Source organism: Lepus europaeus, chromosome 14 (assembly GCF_033115175.1).
Source record: "Lepus europaeus isolate LE1 chromosome 14, mLepTim1.pri, whole genome shotgun sequence".
In the NCBI taxonomy this organism is placed as follows: domain Eukaryota; kingdom Metazoa; phylum Chordata; class Mammalia; order Lagomorpha; family Leporidae; genus Lepus; species Lepus europaeus.
In genome coordinates, this window is record NC_084840.1 from 84,463,784 (window position 1) to 84,482,329 (window position 18,546).

The window sequence follows — 18,546 nt, forward strand, 5'->3', positions numbered from 1 at the left end:
AATCCAGCTCTCTGCTAATGGCCTGGGAAAGCAGTGCAAGATGTCCCAAGTGCTTGGGTCCTGCACCCACATGGGATACTCAGAAGCAGCTCCTGGCTCCTGGCTCCTGGCTGTTTTGGCCATTTGGGGAGTGAAACTGTGGGTGGAGGACCTCTCTCTCTATTTTCCCTCTGTCTGTAACACTGCTTCTCAAATAAGTACATCTTTAAAAATTATAAATTAAAAATTCTCTTTTATACAGATACCCAAGGAAGGTTATAAGTTGGTTTTAATTAGTAATAGTTTCTTTAATTTTGATATTAATTAGCATAATTTCTTTTTTTTTTCTAAGATTTATTGAAAGGCAGAGTTACAGAGAGGCAGAGAGTGAGAGCAAGAGAGAGAGAGAGAGAGAGAGAGAGATCTTCCATCTGCTGGTTCACTCCTGGGGGCGGGGCAGACCCTGCTGGGCCCCTTCCTCCAGGCGCCTGGGGGCGGCGCCTCACTCCAGCAGCATCAGCAGCTGCTTCAGCACCTTGGTCTGGCTAGGCTGGCGGATCTCGCCCACCACCATGCAGAAGTTGAACACCAGGTCCAGGTCACAGACGTTATGGATATGCTCCTTTAAGACCTCCACGCAGTTGTGGATGGCCGCCAGGTAGGCCAGGTTGTTGTGGACGTCCTCGCAGATGCCGTAGAGGCCGGCGTAGCGCCGGTAGATGATCTTGAACTTGCGGAACCCCAGGAAGTTGGTGTGCTTGGCGTCGCGCACGGTGACCACGGCCTGCACCTCTTCCATCAGCTTCTACTTCTCGTCGTCGAACTGCATGTACCACTTGGCCAGGCGCGTCTTGCCCGCCTGGTTCTGGATGAGGATGAAGCGGATCATGGCGACCCCTGACTGGGCCGTAGCAAAGAGCTAGATCGGTGGTGGAGAATCTGGGACTCGAACCGGTGCCCATATGGAATATCGACATTGCAGACAGAGGCTTTACCTGCTATGCCATAGCACCAACCTTAGCATAGATTTCTTTAAAATAACGTTTGAGTTACACATGAACTTCTGTCTTGTGGCTGCCAAAAATCCTTGGATTATTGAGAAATCTTATTATTAAAAGACAGAGAGTGACAATCACTCTGATAACAAAAAAGATATGTGATATAAAGAGTCTTAAAATCCATGTATGTTTAGAAATTACATGATTATGTGTATTCACATAAAAATAAGAATGTATAGAAAATGACACTAAGGACATGCACCAGAGAGTGAACCAGGCTTACTTCTGGAAATGGTAGTGAGGAATGTTATGTGATCACATCATGTTTTCTGTGCTTTCTTTTGTTTGTTTGGTTCTCTTCATAGAGAATATATGCATGCATTCATTTTATAATTAAGAACCATGCATACATGTGCCATGTAAAACCTGGAGTTTAGGGCCATACTTCTCACATATGAAAGACACAGCACAATTCCTATGACTTCCTGAGACAGGGTAAAGGTTAACTTAATGTTCTTGTATCTTACTTGACCATATCAGGCTTATTTGGACCATACCTTCCAGGCTCACCAGTATCCTATTGCTTGGTGGTATGACTTGGTTTTTCAGATGTTTCTAACTTTGTGTGCATGATTTTGTGTGTGTGTGTTTGTGTGTAAGGGCACATATACATGCATGCTAAGCTATTAAGTAGTATTAAAAAACTAAAAAAAAATTAGGAAAGGATTTGGAAACAGCATAGAAAATATTTGAATTGGCTTGTAATAAAGTGAAACAGGCTTTAGGATAGTTCATTACAATGGCTTAGGAATACTCCTATAGATGCATGCTAACAACCATTTGGATTCAGCCACAGTGTGCAATCATACAGAACTCTGTCCTCTCCCCTTTAATCATGTTTTAGATAGTTGATTGAACAAAAGGGGCCTTACTTACTTTATTAACATTATATTTAAAATAATGATGAGCATATTAAGTGGCAGAATAAATATTTTTGGAGTCTAATTCACTGAGCTGAATCACTATTATACTTAATATTTTTACAGGAATGAAATACTCTAAATTGTTGATTTATGAGGGTTTCTAGAAAGCAGAGAACCTAGGTTATAAATAGATACATAAGGGACAATTTATTGTAGTAATTGGTACAGTGATTGTGGAGAACTGGGAAAGCCAGGGTAATAATTCAGTCTGCGTTTGTAGGCTGAGATCCAGAGGAGGCTGTGGCCTAACAACCATCTGAGTCCTAAAGCACAAGAGCCAGGATCTTCGATATCCAAGAACAGGAGAATACGGGTGTACTAGTGAGAAGAGAAAGAGAATCCCCCCCCCCCTTCTCTACTTTTGTGCTCCAGTTAGACTCTAAGTGTAATGATGATGCTCACTTAACTGGTAAGGACAAATATACTCTATTCAGTCCACCTATTCCAACGCTAATCCCTTTCACAAAAACCTCCACATGCAAATCAAGAATTAATGCTTCACTAGCTATGTGGGCACTTCTTAGCCCACTTTGATCCATGAAATCAGCCATCATAGTTATGTATCTTTAACATTAGGATGTAATGGTGTAAAGATGTGTTCAGAGAAAATCTATTAGGATGGTATAAGAACTCAATCCACCTTATAAGCACACTTATTACATCAATATTTGTAAAATGTGTGTATTATTTTCCAAAATAAGAGAAGTGTAGATTCTAATATAACTATCCTATAGAAATTGTGTTGGAAATTATCAGTGAATTGTATTTTGAATCATTCCATAAGAGTAGAATGATATGTAGCTGTTATTTATAAATTTACAGAATGTAAAGCATTTTAATTTATATAGCATATTTTAAAGATACAATGTGACCTATTGGGCAACTTAGCTTACATTCAAGTTCTTTATAGACAAAGTTTAACATATTTGTGATATCTAATATATTCAGATAGATAGATAGATGATAGTTAGATAGATAGAAATACTACCATAGTTTAGATGACCCATATTTTAAAATTTTCAGTTATAAACAAAATGGATATCTTTTCATTTGATTATGGTATATAACCCTTGCCTATATATCTGTTGAATTTGGTATTTTATTTTTCACTTGTTGAACTTTTTATTTAGTGAAGCATTAAGCCTTTGGAAATAATGTAAATTAAAACATGTTATGGAAAGAAGGGAAGAAGGGAAGAAGGGAAGAAGGAAGGAAGGGAGGAAGGAAGGGAGGGAGGGAGGGAGGGAGGAAAGATAAAAGAAAGGAAAGGAAAGACGGAAAGGGAGGCAGAAATGGAAGTATTATATACTTAGAATTATATCTATGAATGTCATTGGTTCTATTGTCTTTGTATTAATATTACATTAACACCAGAGTTATAGGAACTATCTTGTAGTGATCATCATGCTTTGGCTGTGATGCTAAGAATCTAATGCATTAACAAATTTCTTAAAACAAGAAAACTAGGATTTTAAAAAAAGGACCTTAAATTAGTTATTACTATACATGAAGTTCGTCATTATGCTTAAGGTCAGTTTCAATCATGAGACACTTGGATCCGCAGGACTGACAGCATACACAGAGAGGGAGCTTTGTCCTATGACCAACGGTCTAGAAGCGTGCTAGACCACCTGGTTCTAAATCTAGATCACTGCTAAATATTTCATTTGAAACACATTATAATTTTGAATGTACGTGAGGTCAGACGTTGACCATCTGTAGAAGCGAATTCATACATCTTTGGGAAATTAGAGATATCATTCTTCATCAAGTTTCACCCTCTGAGGGTTCAATGATACAAACCTAAAACAGGGAATAAAGCCATGCGTTTCAGTATTATTTTCTTTGTCTTTAATTGTTGGTTGTATATATATATCTAAGTGAGAAAGAGCAGATATCAGGGTCACATATGTGAAATACACTTTATCACTCGGCACTAAAGTAAAAATCATCAGTCAAATCTAAGAGTACTTCTCTCCATTCCAAAAGCAGGAAAAATCTTCATCGATTGCTATTGTGCCTTGGATGTGAAACAAAGAATTAAAATTCTAAGGCTTTGGAATAAAACTACAGTGTCAAAACACAACAAAACATAGTCAAAGCAAACCGATGGAGACAGTATTAAGATGTCAAAATTAAAATGATGTCATTGTAAATTACAGGAACACTTTTTAAAAATGAAACTTGAAGACCTCTATTTGTAAGAGTGTACACTGCCACTCATTTCAAACTAATTGTTCATAGCACATGTGTAGGAGGTGTGATAAATGTTTCAAATCTCAGGCAATGTATATTCCTAAAATAGTACATTTTTAAAAGTGATTTTTATTGCCACTTGAGCTCTACTTTACTCTTCTGTCTTAAGTGTTCAATTTTCTCTTAGTTTAGCTATATATCCTACATATGTAATAGAAAATTATTATTATATTTACCTTTATATCCTTAGATCCTGGCACATGGCTTATGATATAGCAGGAGGGCAATAATGGATTATTTTCTAAAAGAATAAACAAATAAAATGGAATTCAGAGATAATAAGATTCTGAAAAATAATGTTCACGAAGGGAAATACTCTGTTAATGAGCAATTTGGCATGCCCTAATTGTCAACATTATTATTTTATCATCTTGAACTTTTAAAATGTCTTCAATCCAGTTTATTTTTATTTTTTTTTATTTTTTAATTTTTTTTTTTACAGGCAGAGTGGATAGTGAGAGAGAGAGACAGAGAGAAAGGCCTTCCTTTTTGCCGTTGGTTCACCCTCCAATGGCCGCTGCGGCCGGCGCATCTCGCCGATCCGAAGCCAGGAGCCAGGTGCTTCTCCTGGTCTCTCATGCGGGTGCAGGGCCCAAGAACCTGGGCCATCCTCCACTGCCTTCCCGGGCCATAGCAGAGAGCTGGCCTGGAAGAGGGGCAACCGGGATAGAATCCGGCGCCCCAACTGGGACTAGAACCCAGTGTGCCCTTGCCACAAGAAGTTTATTTATTTGAAAGGCACAGTTACAGAGAGACAAAGGCAGAGAGAGGACTTCCAACTGCTAGTTCACTTCCCAGATGGCTACAATGGCTGGAGATGCACCGATCTGAAGCCAGAAGCCAGGAATTTGTTCCTGGTCTCCCACACTGGTGCAAGACCCAAACACTTGGGCCATCTTCCACTGATTTCTGAGGCCATAGCAGAGAGCTGGATCAGAAGAGGAGCATTCTGGACTAGATCAGGCAGCCATATGGGATGCCAGCACTATAGATGACAGCGTCACCTATGCCACAGCACTGGCCCCTCAATCCAGTTGTACTCATTAAGAGTTAATGGCTAAGTGCTTAAATCTAACTACAGCTAGAAGGGCTGCATATCTAACATTTTTACAGAGAGGTTAAATTAGACGAATCTATCATTTATATTATGACATCTAAGAAAAGTTTGTGAATTGGTGATGTAAAAATACTAATGATCCTACCAACTATGTGGATAATCCTGATGATGTAACAAAATAATATGGACAGAATAATTTTGAATATAGTAATTTTCTAGTATCAGAGATTATTTTTTCCTCTCTCCTACATATTCCATGTACTCACCCATTCATCCTAGCTGTTGACCATCTAAGACCCTGCATTGAAACCCCACTATTTATTTCTGACCAAGGACCAGATTTGACTTTAGTTAAGGGAAAGTAGGCTCTACCTTCTTGTGGGTAGAATGGCAGGGAATTTGAGGCTATCTTTAAACTATCACAGTATCTCACCTTGCCACAGAATCCCTGGTCCGTTGTATCTTCAGACTGAACATCAAGATTTGAGATCACAAAGCTGAGAGAGTCTGAGTGAGGCCATGCACCAACGCCTGAGATGCAAGACCCATGAACAAAATGACCACCTATCTGCCCCTCACACACACATAGTATCCAGCAGGACGATGAGGATAGTTAACTTCAATAGATGAAAGAAAGGAAGAGCCATGTGGCAGAAACAATTCCTTAACTCTCCCTGCAGTATAGTAGTTCAGAATACAGATGAGCATATGTTATGAATTCACCTGCTCAAAGATCAGGGGTCTTCTTGGATTAGGGCCTCCTTCAAGTCCCTGAAGGTAGCTTCTCCTCACCTTTTGTATCTGAGATACTGGCTGCATGGACTGAATTATGCTTTTTTTTTTTCATAAAAAAAAAAAAATCTTTTCCTGGCTAGCTTTCTTAGTCTATAGAAGGTTGGGAGCCCAGATTTCTTTTTTAAAATTTTAAATTATGTCTCTCTCTGGATAGTATGTCCCCATCTCTTCAAGATAGAACTTTAAACTAAACTTCAAAATTCATAAGACCCTTAGCCCAGCAGACAGCTCATAGGCTCCAAAATTAACATTTCTGTGATCTTAACAAAGGTCTTAGGTCTAGGTCTAGGTCCAAAAGTAGTTATACTGTGAGTCTTTATTTTGATCTTTCTCTTCAGGCTATTTTCAACGTTGAGATTCTCATGCCAATTGGGAGGACTAAGATTAAAAAAAAAGGGGGGGACGAGGAGTGGTCAGCGTTGTGGCATAGCAGGTAAAGCCACTGCCTTTGACACTAGCATCCCATGTGGGTGCCTGTTCATGAGCCAGCTGCCCCATTTCCAATCCAGCTCCCTGCTGATGGCCTGGGAAAAGCAGTGGAGGATGGCCCAATCCTGGTGAACTTACTGCCTATGTGGGAGACCTGGAAGAAGCTCCTTGTTCCTGGCTTCGGCCTGACCCAGTTCCAGCCCCTGTGGCCACCTGGGAAGTGAACCAGCAGATGGAAGATCTCTCTCTCTCCATCTCTCCCTCTATAATTCTGACTTTCAAACAAATAAATAAATATCTAAAAAATAATTTCATACCAGAAAGTCTGGGATTGAGTCTTTTTTTCTTCTAATTGTTCTTAGAAAGTGCACAGTAACTTCCTTAGCGCTTTTTTCTCCCTGTACTTTATCGTAGGCAGACAAGAAGAATAAAAAATAACCTTGACATTCTTCTTTGGAATCTCTGTAGCTGGGTGACTGGAACTATTAGGTTAATTTCTGTCTTCCTTATGGCCACAGGTGAGTGTGTGGCCAGCAGATGTTGCCTTCTCTGTTTCCAAACGACACCTTTACCACCGACATTTCTAACCTACACTTCAGAACTCTGGTTGGGCCTGGCCCACAGCCAGGCTTATTTGACATGGCTGGCATGTGTGTTACCATAGCATCTCAATCTGGCACCCACTGATTAGGGAAGCCTAATGCCATAAGTACTGAAAAGTAATTGATTTATTTTAGCAATTAGAATTTGTACAATTGTGGGAGGCCCTGGGGAAAGAACGTATTTAAATTGGAATCACAGGTCTGAGAAAAAAAATCATGTTATATCTAGGTACAAGCATGACTGAGCAGTTCAGAGCTTTATTTTTTCTTGTTTTTATTATTTTCCTAACATGAATTATGTCACATAAAATCTGGAGTATGAGACTATAGTTCCTACGATTTGCACAGCATACTGTGCTACATTATATAATGATACTGAGGCTGTCTATCTACAAACTCTTGTTTTAATAACAAAAATGCATTAAGAAAATGAACTAAAAAGTATAGCAGGGCTGGCACTGTGGAGTAGCAGATAAAGTCGCCGCTTGCAGTGCCGGCATCCCATATGGGCGCTGGTTCAGAGACCCAGCTGGTCCATGTCCAATCCAGCTCTCTGCTGTGGCCTGGGAAAGTAGTTGAAGATGGTCCAAGTCCTTGGGCCCCTGCACCGACACAGGAGACCTGGAAGAAGCACCTGGCTCCTGGCTTCGGATTGGTGCAGCTCCGGGAGTTGCGGCCAGCTGGGTTGTGAACCAGCAGATGGAAGACCTCTCTCTGTCTCTACCTCTCTCTGTGTAACTCTGACTTTCAAATAAATAAATCTTTTTTTAAAGTATCATAGCTACAGATGCTCAACTTTGTACTTGTATTTTGTATCATGTTGCAATATCAGGCTGTCAGTACTGTTCTCTGGTCAAGTTTATCAGTTGGTGATTATATATATGTATTTTGTATGTTTGTATTTTTCTACAAAGTAGTATGTAACTGTATAAATTTATTCATTTGGTCCTTGGAAACATTCAATAAATCAACTCATTATCTTATTGGCAAAGTTTACTATTGAATGATACTACTCTTGGATTTTTACAAACCTAGAAAAGAAGCCAGGAGCAGAGGCTTCACCTGGGTCTTCCTTGTGGGTGGCAGTGGTCCAAATACTTGGGCCATCTTCTACTACTTTTTCCAGGCCATTAGCACTGAGCTGGATTGGAATGGAGCATCAGGGACACCAACCTGCATGCATTCCAAATGCCAGTTTCACTGGTGGCAGCTTTACCCACTCTGCCACAATGCTGGCCTCAATCATTCTGTTTAATTTTTTTTAATGTATTTACTTATTTATTTGAAAGGCAGAGTGAAAGACACATAGAGATCAATCTTCCATCCTGTTTTAAAACATTGAATTTCTTGCTTCTTTGAGAATACTGGTTGACTACATTTTTTGTGGATCTATTTCTGGATTCATTATTCTGTCTCATTGATTTAATTATCTATTCTTTTTTTTTTTTTTTTAGTTTTTTTATTTAAAAGTCAGAGTTACACAGAGAGAGAAGAGGCAGAGAGGGAGAGGTCTTCCATCTGATGGTTCACTCCCCAGTTGGCCACAACGGCAGAGCTGTGCTTCTCTGAAGCCATGCGCCAGGAGCTTCTTCCATGTCTCTCACGTGGGTGCAGGAGCCCAAGGACTTGGGTCATCTTCTACTGCTTTCCCAGGCCACAGCAAAGAGCTATATCAGAAGTGGAGCAGCTGGGACTCTAACCGACACCCATATGGGATGTCAGAGCTTCAGGCCAGGGTGTTAACCCACTGTGCCACAGCGCTGGCCCCATATCTATTCTTTTCCCAATGCCACACTGTCTTGTTTACCTAATATATACAGTAAACCTTGAAGATGAAGGATATTTAACCTTCCCTCATTCTTTGTCTAATACTTCTTCTCTTTTTGTAAATCAGTTTCCCACCCATTTCATTTTCCTTATTTTTGAAGTACTTCTTTCAATATTGCTTGCAGAACATAAAACTTGTGATAATTTATATTCGTATTTGTTTAATCTGTGGAATTATTTTTTACTAACTGTTGAAGAAAGATTTCTCTAGATACAGACATTTAGCTTGATATCTTCAACATTTTGAATAATTTACTCTATATTCATCTTACTTGAATGGTTATTAATAAAGTAAGTCCAATTTAATTTTTATCTTTGTTTTGCTTTTCCTCTCTCTGCCTTCATGATTTTGTCTTTTTATTCTTTTTCCTTCTTTGTTTTTAGTAATTTCTACAGTTTGAATATGATATTCCTAGGTGTGTGTGTGTGTGTTTATATATATATATATATATATACATATATATATATATATATATATATATATATATATAGAAGTAGAGGTGGGATTTATCCAGGTTCATTTTCTCTGGGCCTCCTAGTTCTATAGCTTCGTGTCTGACATTCATTTTTTTGAAATTTCTAATGATTATTGCTTTAAATATTTTGGTCATTTCTTTATTTTTTTTCTTATTCTTATGATATCCCCAATACATTGTTTCATTTTTTTAGTTGTTTTACAATTGTTGGATATTTTATTTCATTTTCCCAATCTTTTTTTTCCTTTGCTTTTCTTTTTTCTTTAATTTTATTTATTAAATATAAATTTCCAAAGTACAGTTTATGGATTACAATGGCTTTTTCCCCCCCCCCATAACTTCCCTTCTGCCCGCAACCCTCCCATCTCCTGCTCTTTCTCCCATTCCATTCACATCAAGATTCATTTTCAATTCTCTTTATATACAGAAGATCAATTGAGTATATATTAATTAAAGATTTCAACAGTTTGCACCCACACAGAATATAAAGTGTAAAACACTGTTTGAGTACTAGTTATAGCATTAATTCACATTGTACAACACATTTCAATTTAGCCACATCTAGTCTACCACAGAGCCCATCAAAGATATCCTGCATTTCTGTTAGAATGTTATCTCTGGCATGCTTTTTTATTCTTAGCATTTCCATATATTCTTTGATCATTTGTTCTTGTATTTTGTTTTCTTTTTCAGTTAGAATCTTTAGCACTGTTCATGATTATATTAAATTTCATGTCTGATCATTTCAATATCAGTGCCATGCCAGAGATTGTGTCTGATTCTGTGTGGTTTCTTGAGCTTGTCTTGTTAATTTATGTTGAAAGTTGGATATGTTGTATTGGGTGAAAAGGACTGGTGGATCCATAACTCTGTCAGTATTTATTGAAGAGTGTAATGTGTGGAGCTGGGGACAGGTGAGAAGCATTCTACAATAATGTGTGAGAGCAGGTTAAGACACTGCTTGGGTTCCTGAATGAAGTTCCTGGCTCCTGGCTTCAGCCTGGCCCAGTCCTGGCTACTATGGGCATTTGGCAAGTGAACCCAGTGGTGCAAGACCCCTACCTTTCACCTTACACAAAAATCACTCAACATGGATTAAAGACTTAAATCTAAGACCCAAAACCATCAAATTATTAGAGAGCATTGGAGAAACCCTGCAAGATATAGGTACAGGCAAAGACTTCCTAGAAAAGACCCTGGAGGCGCAGGCAGTCAAAACCAAAATTAACATTTGGGATTGCATCAAATTGAGAAGTTTCTGTACTGCAAAAGAAACAGTCAGGAAAGTGAAGAGGCAACCAACAGAATGGGAAAAAATATTTGCAAATTATGCAACAGATAAAGGGTTGATAACCAGAATCTACAAAGAAATCAAGAAACTCCACAACATCAAAACAAACAACCCACTTAAGATATGGGCCAAGGACCTCAATAGACATTTTTCAAAAGAGGAAATCCAAATGGCCAACAGGCACATGAAAAAATGTTCAAGATCACTAGCAATCAGGGAAATGCAAATCAAAACCACAATGAGGTTTCACCTCACCCTGGTTAGAATGGCTCACATTCAGAAATCTACCAACAATAGTTGCTGGAGAGGATGTAGGGAAAAAGGGACACTAACCCACTGTTGGTGGGAATGCAAACTGGTTAAGCCACTATGGAAGTCAGTCTGGAGATTCCTCAGAAACCTGAACATAACCCTACCATACAACCCAGCCATCCCACTCCTTGGAATTTACCCAAAGGAAATTAAATTGGCAAACAAAAAAGCCATCTGCACATTAATGTTAATTGCAGCTCAATTCACAATAGCTAAGACCTGGAACCAACCCAAATGCCCATCAACAGTAGACTGGATAAAGAAATTATGGGACATGTACTCTATAGAATACTATACAGCAGTCAAAAACAATGAAACCCGGTCACTTTTAAAATGTATTTTAAAGGCAGAATGACAGAGAGAGGGAGAAAAGGGGTGGTGGGAGAGAAAGAGTTAGAGAGAGAAAGAGGGAGAGAGAGAATCTTCCATCTGCTGGTTCACTTTCCACTGGTTCACTTCCCAAGTGAGGCATCAGCTGGGCCAGACCTAAGCCAGGAAGCTGGAATTCCATCCTGGTCTCCCATGTGGGAGGCAAGAGGCCCAGGTATTTGAGCTATGTCTTCTGCCTTCCCAGTAGCAATGGCAAGGAGCAGAATGGGCAGTGGAGCAGTTGGGACTAGAACAAGCACTCCAATATGGGATTCCAGCTCTTAAATTTCTGTGTAACCAATGCTACAATAGTGGCCCCTGCCTGGCCATTCAATTGTTGGGAAATCTCAGAAGCTCAGACTCTCTGAGGGCAGACATTGTTAAGGAAATGTGTATGCTCTGGTTTAGTGAATATGGCTGCTTTACCTCTCCCTCTGCAGGAAGTATCAGGTTTCTCTCCTAATTTATTCTGAGAACACAGTGGGATGGCAGGGGTCCTAAGGAAAATGCACAAGTGTGGATCTCCCTGATGGCTTGCTTGTTGTTTTTTTTTTTTTTTTCCCCCTCAGACTGCTCCACTCTGAGTCTCCAGGCATGTGTCAGGTAAACTTTAATGGTATCTACTGTGGCCCCCCAGGGGTTTCTGCTCCTGGACTTCTGTTTTAGTAAGCTTTTTTCTCCGCATTCACCTGTTTGTCCAGTTCTGGGGACAGATGTTTGCACGGTGGCCATGCACTTTCGATAGATGGTAGAGGAGCTGTTAGTTTGAAGAGTGTGCAGCTTTTGACTGAGGTCAGGAGTGATGATTGACAATCCTCTCTATGCTGGGAAGGGACTCGGAAGTCTCCCAGTTTTCCCTTGTTACAAATGAAAATCAGATTTCAAAACTACTGGAAAGCATGAGAATCACAGTATCTGGATATCATTTGAGGTATGTGGGGAGCATTGATCAGGACATTAGACTGAGATCCAGAAATGATGTCTGTATCAGTAATATTCTGTAAGATATTTGTCTACTCATTCAAAATGTTTATCTCACTTTTCTCATCTTTCAAATGAATACATATTAGTTTTACTTGAGGAATTGTTTGGGCCAAAATTAGAAAAATAATAAGCAATAATAATGAAGAATCATATTAATAAAACAAATTTAAATGAAAGTGCTAAGAATTTCCCAAAGAAACCACACTTATAATGGTGAATGGCCTCTGTTTTGAAAGCACATTTAAGATGGCTTTGGCCACAAATAACACTTAACAGGAACTCAAACCACAAAGATCCTCATAGTTCCTAGCAAGATGTTTGGATGTTGACACGCACATTCTTTTTTCTCACTGATTTCATGCATCCAAGTTCATTATCCACTCACCCCAAATCCACCAGAGTCCTGCAGCTCATCTGAGTAGCATCTTTGTATGCTGTGGTGTAGAATTCAGACCACTGCAGTTGTGTGCCTCAGAAGTCTTAATGGATAACTTCAGGGCACTGTCTCCATGGAAGGATGGCAGAATAATCACATTGCATATAACTTCCCTTACCTGGGCAATGGCTCTCGTCTCTTCTGCTCTAATACGGGCAACCTGGTAAACACAAATGTTGTTGGCACTCACTGAGACTACTGCCATGAAAGGAAGCAGGAGAATAGACTGAGCTGAGAAAATGCAGCACAAGTTGTTTCCATTGGGCTGAAGATAAAAAATCAGCGATTAGTAAGGAAGGATGTGGACTGTTCATACAACTTGATGTGCCTGTGACACAGTAGTAGCAGTGATGATGAAAACACTGATGATGAAACCATGTTGGTTAATGAGAGGTTCTGTATCGTTTCATTTTGTTTTCATTCAAATGAAATCCAATATGTAGAATAGGAGACAAAGGTAAAAATGCACACCACAATCGCCCAATAGGATGTATTTTTAAATTTAATCATTATTTTAAAAAAAACTTTTTTTTAAAAATTTTTAGTTTTTTACTGTTTCAATGTGTTCTGTAGACCCAATTCTAAGAACATGATATTTCCTTCCTTCCTCTCTCCCTCCCTTTGTCTCCCTCTTATCTTCCTTCTTCTTTTTTTTTTTAATTTTTTTTTTATTTGACAGAGTTAGCGCGAGAGAGAGACAGAGAGAAAGGTCTTCCTTCCATTGGTTCACTCCTCAAATGGCCACCACAGCCAGAGCTACGCCTAACTGAAGCCAGGAGCCAGGTGATTTCTCCTGGTCTCCCATGCGGGTGCAGGGGCCCAAGCACTTGGGCCATCCTCCACTGCCATCCCAGGCCACAGCAGAGAGCTGGACTGAAAGAGGAGCAACCGGGACTAGAACCGGCACCTATATGGGATGCCGGCACCACAGGCGGAGGATTAACAAAGTAAGCCATGGTGCTGGCCCCAGTCTGGTTTTTTTTAAGTTTTTGAGATAACATTTTTTAAAAATTTACATTATAGTGAAAAAGTGTAAAACTTCACTAAATAAGAAGGTTGCCAAGCAAAAAGCAAAAAAGACCCAGTTTAGTGGGAATATTGACAACAGCTATAAACAATAATTGAATGAAAAAATGATGATTTCACCCATACACAGTAAATTTTAAAGTAATCATAGATCATTAAACTTACACTAGTATAACATTCTTAACCATTGATTTAACACAGATATAAAAAAAAAAGCTTAGAAAACCATATGAGTATTGCTACAAATATGGTTTTATTGACAAATTTCCTTTTGCTTCATTTTATGGTTAGATTTCTAGGAGGATGTCCATTTTATGATTCTTTCTGGGAAAAGATCCCAGCTTAGGATAAAATTGTCTTCCGTATAATTACTTACTTTAATTATCAGTTTTCAGATGTGGTCCCTTATTTTATGTTCAGAAAGTAACTGCAAGCAGTATCATGTACTTTATAAAATTGGAACGGTATCATTCCCCCTTGATTTTTCAAAGAAAAAAGTATTCCTACCTTAAACTGGAGAGGTAAGAGGGAGAAAGAAAGAGCGCAGTTGCACTGTGGGAAAAATGGATGTCCTCAGGTGTGTCAGTTCTCTGGGTTGTAGCTTGCTTCTTCAGAGGCCAAAGCACCTTTATCATTAACATGCTGCTAGTGCTTCATGCTTGACTTTTACATTATTGCTCTAGCTATTACTATGCATGCATTATTTATGTGGTTGGCTATCATGGAAAAAAGGCAAGCAATTTACTTGTCAAAACACATTAGAATGCATGACTTTAAATCAGAGTCGCATAGGTTGGTAAAAAGCTATAATAAATGCACTTTGGCTAATATGTTAGTGCCATACAGTTTGAGATGGTCACTGTACTGACTGAGAAACCTGTAATCATCTCTAGGGCTCTTTGAGCAGGCTCACACTTTGAATGATTTACACTATGATTTTAATTACATAATGATAAACTCTACTATTATGATTTTGCTTTTTCTAGTTGAGTTTTGCCCTTAGTATAGCCAGTGATTACAAATTAAATTTTTAATAATTAATTAATTACAAATTAATTATGAATTATATTATGTATTTGTTATAAACAGTATTTGAAATGTCTAAAAAATAGAATTGTGTTATGTAGCTATATGTTCCTCCTGCTTCTTTTAGTCAGTCAGACATCCTCATTTCCACTTGACTTTCGCATTGCTACACTGAAGTCTCATTTTGTCCTATCCCACATGTTTCAGGAAATGCTAGTCACTTCGGTAGTTCTCTGTTAAGCACTGGTAAGTGCAGTGCATATCTTCATGATATTTATAAGATCAACACCATACCCAAGGCAAGTTAACCAGGTCAAATCTGAGAAAGAGGTTTGTTTTTCCTGAAAATCATTCAATTACAAATTATAGGGATGGATAAATTCTGAAACATAGACATTGGGTTGTGTGTGTAGGGGGTAATACTATCTTATCCAAGCAGAATAATTAAGTCCAAGTCAATATGAACTTCCTTCTCCTAACTGCTCTCAATCCAACATGTTCTACCATCTTGAGAACCAGAGAATCTGGCTCCATAGTCACGAGACGTTGAATAAGATCGCAGTTGAACCTAACATCTGGCATTTCAAACTAATATCACAGCTGAGACAATCTGGGTTCTCTACTGAATGTCACCTGCTCTCATTCCTTTCCTACGTGATGTACATGGCTGGCTCATAGACTGCAGATGTTACCTAATTACATTTCTTCCTACTAGAAAAAGTGGCCTCCATGAAGCCCATGGCATCACATTACCCAGACTAAGCTTTGAAGATACAAGGGTCCAGGCAAATTACAAACAGCATCTGTTTAGTGCTCTTATTTCAAAACGAACTCTTGCAGCCTTTCAAAACAAAAGGGATGGGGAAAAACACAGCTAGGGCATTGTCATGCCAGTCTTTTAAAAGCTTTCTCTGGTCCCCCAAGATGGGCCTGAGGGCAAACAGTGGCCAAGAATATCTCCTCTGTTCAGGAATCGGGACTGAGTACAGCCGCAGACCTGAGTCTCTTGGTAACAGAAACAAGAGGAACAGCCTGTCATTGATCCTGAAGAGTCAGCAGAGCTGCGGCAATCAGACCTCTGCAAAAATGTGATGCTGGAGGTTCCCAGGCTTCCCTGCTCTTCCTGCCCTCTGCTGGGCCACTCCAAAAGAGAGGACACTAACCCACAGGAGAGAGAGAGAAACCCAGAGTAGATACAAGCCTAAAGATGAACTACACTTGTTTTCATTTCCAAATCTCATTACTCAGAAAAACATTAGAAGCACCATTAATATCTTAAAACAGGTTTAAATAATACATGTATGTTTAAATTAGCTTTGGTTAGAAAAACTCTTTAAAACTCGATTTGAATATGAAAAAGATAGTTTCTAAAGCAAAAACAAATATGACAGAGTATGTAGGTGGGGTTTTGGCCAAAATAGAAAGGAAAGATTAAAGATATGCAAAACTGGACATCATGGTTATCGCCTGGAAATTGGTTCCATCTCCCCTTAAGAAAGAAGTGAGTTCATCTAAATTAGCTTTCGCATCTTTCTAGGTGGAGGAATTGCAAAGTGATTACTATTGTAAGCAGCCTAAGTCTGATACTGGACAGCAAAAGTACGTTTCCACTGAGGCTCAGTTCTGACTCATCATGGATTGTTTCTCTCGCTGACACACATGAGGATCTGCAGTACGTTTCCCCCAACCCCTCTCCCCAAGACTGCATCCCTGCAGGACTGTGATTGGACAAGAGGAGGCACTAGAGAGACGTTAGAAGTCAGTAGAGGAGAACATGATTTCATTCTTTATTTCTATTTCTGGAAGGACTCTGCAGGAAGTGTGGCATTAGCTCAAACATCCTTTGGTAACACCAGAACCGAATCCTCGCTTAAACCCTCTCTATTGAACGATGGCACATGAATCTGCTTTTCCAACTGGGCCTGTGTGCCAGAAGGGACTCTGGCATCACAGAGAAAATTAAGAACTCTCCCAGAACAAAGAAAGGACAATGTGACCTAAACATGCACAAACTTACCTCATAGTGATCTTGTAGTCTAAATTAACCCATTAGAATGTAGGTAACCATATAATGGACACAGAAGAACTAAGATTGTATATAAGGCAATCCATGCTTTGTTCCAGGCTCAGATTTTTGGATATGCATCTACTTGACCTAATGCTGTATAGATCAATCAGCCAATCCTGCTTCTTGCTAAAGCCTTGGTGTTGTGTTTCTCTGAGCACTCTTTAACAGGTTGATGTGCATATTCCAGTAATGTATCAGAGACAGACAGTAGCACATAGGAATCACTTGCTATGTCCAAAGACCACACATCAGTACTCTGATTCCTCCTTCATTGTCCCAATTCATCACACTTCACAATGAGGGATCAAGGGTGGCATCAGAAATATTAGAGAGAAAAAAAAAATGTTTTCTTTGCTTTGAGAATCAGGCTGGAAAAGCTTGAGCTAGGTGAAAGGAAGACATTCAACTCTAGACCAAGTTCAGAATTTTGGTGTATATTTTGAACATTCTTCTTTTGAAATTGTTCCTGTGCTTGGATTAGAAATGTCTTATGGTGTTAAAAAGCAAAGTCTGAGAAAGATGCGGGTCACAACCAATGAGCCTAGGCACAATATTAACTATGGGCTGTCAAATAACATAGAGTAATGGAGACTCATACCCAAAGGGCTTTAGACTAGCTGAAAGGGTGGATTTGTGTAGTTTGGAAGAACAAAACTACAAAGATAGGGAGATTAAGAGAGAGAGAGAGAGAGAGAGAGAGATTTTTTCCATCTGCTGGTTCACTTCCCAAACGGCTGCAACAGATGAATGTCCGAGGCCCACGCATACACTTTAGTCGTCCTCTGCTGCCGTCCCTGGCACATTAGCAGGGAGCAGCCAGCACTCAAACTGAAACTCCAGTATTGCAGGTTCTGCATTGCAACAGGCAGCTGAACCTGCTGCACCAGGACACCAGCTCCTGCAATTGACCTTTTGATTTCTTTATCTTTACCACTTATATTAAATAAAATTCACAATTAATAAAATGGCTACTTCACTTAGAATATAGAAATAGAATTCTTAATTTTACAAATTAAGTAATAAAATAGGAATTGTTTAGTATCTACACATATTATAAATAATATTGCAAATTACAAAACAATATAGTACATTAACAATTACAGTACAATAACAAAAACTTGTTAATATAGTTGTATTCTTTATACAAATTATGTAAGAGTAATGACATTTTAGGAATTATTAATTTTATTTCAATTATATTCGTGCCTATGTATGATGTAATATATAACTGATTAAATTATTTAAAGTAATTTAAGTTCTAGATACTGTTTGGTATTCTTAGCACTTTCATTTCTCTTTTTAAATTTCTACTCCATTTATTCTTATTAAATCTGAAGTCAGCAGTTGATTTAAATATCACATCCATATATAAGTGTATATTTTTATGTAGAAACATAACATGCATAACATACATGTATGCTATTAAAATTTATAAAAATACTTAAATATGAAAATCATGCATATTTGTGTACTTATATGAATATTTATATATACACACAAATGTATATGACTTTATAAGAGCAAATATAATTCTTATAAAAGTATCTTGTGATAGCTGGATACTATGACACATATTTGGACAATATGCTAGAGCTAGAATTACCAAGTTCAATATATTAGAACTTCCTTTAT

At 38.6% G+C, this 18,546-nt stretch overlaps 1 pseudogene; it reads right to left on the minus strand.

Annotated features, from left to right (window-relative positions):
* Nucleotides 1-481: 481 nt before the first annotated feature.
* On the minus strand, nt 482-886 carry LOC133773903 (AP-2 complex subunit sigma-like; annotated as a pseudogene).
* Between the last annotated feature and the right edge of the window lie 17,660 nt (nt 887-18,546).